This window comes from Myotis yumanensis, unplaced genomic scaffold (assembly GCF_028538775.1).
Source record: "Myotis yumanensis isolate MYYU_CA2020_CCGP unplaced genomic scaffold, mMyoYum1.0.hap1 SCAF_3, whole genome shotgun sequence".
Classification (NCBI taxonomy): Eukaryota; Metazoa; Chordata; class Mammalia; order Chiroptera; family Vespertilionidae; genus Myotis; species Myotis yumanensis.
The window spans coordinates 170,406,648-170,408,982 of NW_027223754.1; the positions used below are offsets into that span (position 1 = coordinate 170,406,648).

The 2,335-nt window shown below is 43.1% G+C and overlaps 1 pseudogene; it reads left to right on the forward strand.

The window, feature by feature from the left end:
• The first annotated feature begins 543 nt into the window (after positions 1-543).
• LOC139005581 (serine/threonine-protein phosphatase 4 catalytic subunit-like) lies at positions 544-1,422 on the forward strand (annotated as a pseudogene).
• The last annotated feature ends 913 nt before the right edge of the window (positions 1,423-2,335 follow it).

Sequence of the window (2,335 nt, forward strand, 5' to 3'; positions counted from 1 at the left end):
CCATTTCCTTATTTATAAACTGGATCAGTAATAATATATTGATCAAGGCATTTTTAGGAGGATTAAATAAGTCCATTTATATAAAGTGCATAGAAAAGTGTGTAGCATATAATAAGTTCTCAGTAAATGTTCTATTTTAATTATTGATATATTACTTATGACCTTTTTAATAAATATAATATTCCAATATAGTAGCCATCTGTAAACAGTTTTCAGAAAGTTAACTGTTTTATTTGGGGAAATATCTTGAGCAAGAGATGGAATGTAGAACTAAGAACAATTTTTTAAAAAGAATAAAAAGAAGTAGTAAACAAAATCTGAAGAAGAAATGAACAGAAATCAAGAGACGTGAGGTGGGGAAAGGGAGAAAAATTACTAAAAGGTACAGATGGAAGATTGAGTAGCATGGCAAGGGGCCAAAGCAGAGGGAAGGAGGAAGGCAGGGAGCTCCAGAGCTGGAGTCAAAGTCAGAGGTGGGGACGTCCGCGTAGCGTGGTGGGGGCAGTGCCCGGTTCTGAACCACAGCAGTGGGAAGGATGGACCATGGTGAAGATCAACGACCTGGACCCACAGATTCAGCAGCTTCCACGCTGCGAGACCACCAGGGAGCGTGAACTCAAGGCCCTGTACACTAGGCAGAGAGATCGTGGTAGAGGAGAGCAATGTGCAGGGGTGGACTCGCCAGTCACAGTATGTGACAACATCCACGGACAAGTCTATGACTTCGAGGAGCTGTTCAGAGTGGGTAGCAATGTTCCTGAGAGCAACTACCTGTTCATGGGAGACTTTATGGATTGTGGTTTCTAAAGTATTGAAACATACCTCCTGCTATCATCCTGATCCCCGGCAACCAGAAGAGCTGCCTGATCACCCGGGTCTCCTGCTTCTCTGATGAGTGTTTGTGCAAATACACTGAGTGACCTCATGGCGCTACTGCCTGAGATCTTTGACAACCTCAGCCTGTGGCCATCATTGATGACAAGATCTTTTGAGTGTACGGGGCCTCTCCCCCTCATCCAGACCCTGGACCAGATCCAGAGGTTGGAGCGAAAGCAAGAAGTGCTCCACAATGGGTGCACATGTGACCTGTTCTGGTCTGGCCAGATATAACAGGCTGGGCTTACGCCCCAGTGGGGCTAGCTGCCTTTTTGTCAGTGACATGGTGGCCTACTTCCATGCAAGCAATGACACTGACATGATCTGCCACCCCACTCCCACCAACTGGAGATAGAAGGTTACAAGTGGCACTTCAATGACACTGCTCATTATATGGTTGCCACTCAACTACTATTACTGCTGGGACTGTGGCAGCTCTCTTGGAGTTGGATGAGCATCTCCAGAAAGAGCTCATCATCTTCTATGCTGCTCGTCAAGAGACAGGGACATCCCTGCCAAGAAGCCCATGCTGACTACTTCCTGTGACCCTTTGCGCCCCTGCCCACCTCCAGCCGCTCTGGCCATCAGACCACTGTGACTCTGCCCCCTCCCCCATAGAAAGCCAGCATTGGGGGCAGAAGGCTGTCCCCTGCTCTGCTGACCCCCTCAAAGAGGGCATGTGAGGATGAGGCGTTTCTCTGGAGAGACTCAGAGCGTCAGCTCCATTCTCCTCCTTTCTTTTCTCCCCACTTGAAATCATTAAGTGTCAATAATTTTTTTCTTTCTTTTTTGTTTTTAGATAAAAGGTTTGAGAAGAAAAAAAATGTATAAAGTAAATTTTAAAAAGAAAAACAGTGAGTAGATTTAGAGAAAAATATTAATGGTAATATTACTTATAGTAATAATTGTAATGTTAACCGTAGTAACAGTTCAGGAGTTATTTAGATATGGAAAATCATAAACATGTGACTCTAAGGACTATAATTTAGATAACACTATTCTATTCCATATTCTGTCTGATCATAGGCCCTGCTTTAAGTTTCCCTAGAATTAACTCTACAGTTAATTTCAATAAACTGTGTTATTATATTTCAGTCAGTCTTTCAGACAACTCAGAGAAACAAGAGACCGCATAAACCAAAGCAAAGAAACAGTTTTAGAATAAGACAATCCTGGGGTTACATCTTAACTGGAATTTTTATTTCATCTACGAATCTGATTTTTTTCTCTTTTTATCAAAAGTCCTTGACCAGGAACAGCCATATTACTGCTCACCCAGATTGCTGTGTGGCATTTCCCCTCTTCTCCTATCAGGGCCAGGAAAGTTCTAGAAGGCTCTAGATTTAATGTAAGACACTCAGTTTCAGCTTCTGCTTCCACATATTTTAGAACTCTAGGGCCAGTAGCTCCTAACTCTTGTGGAAGCAGCTAAAACAAATATATTTACCCATTGGGCTTA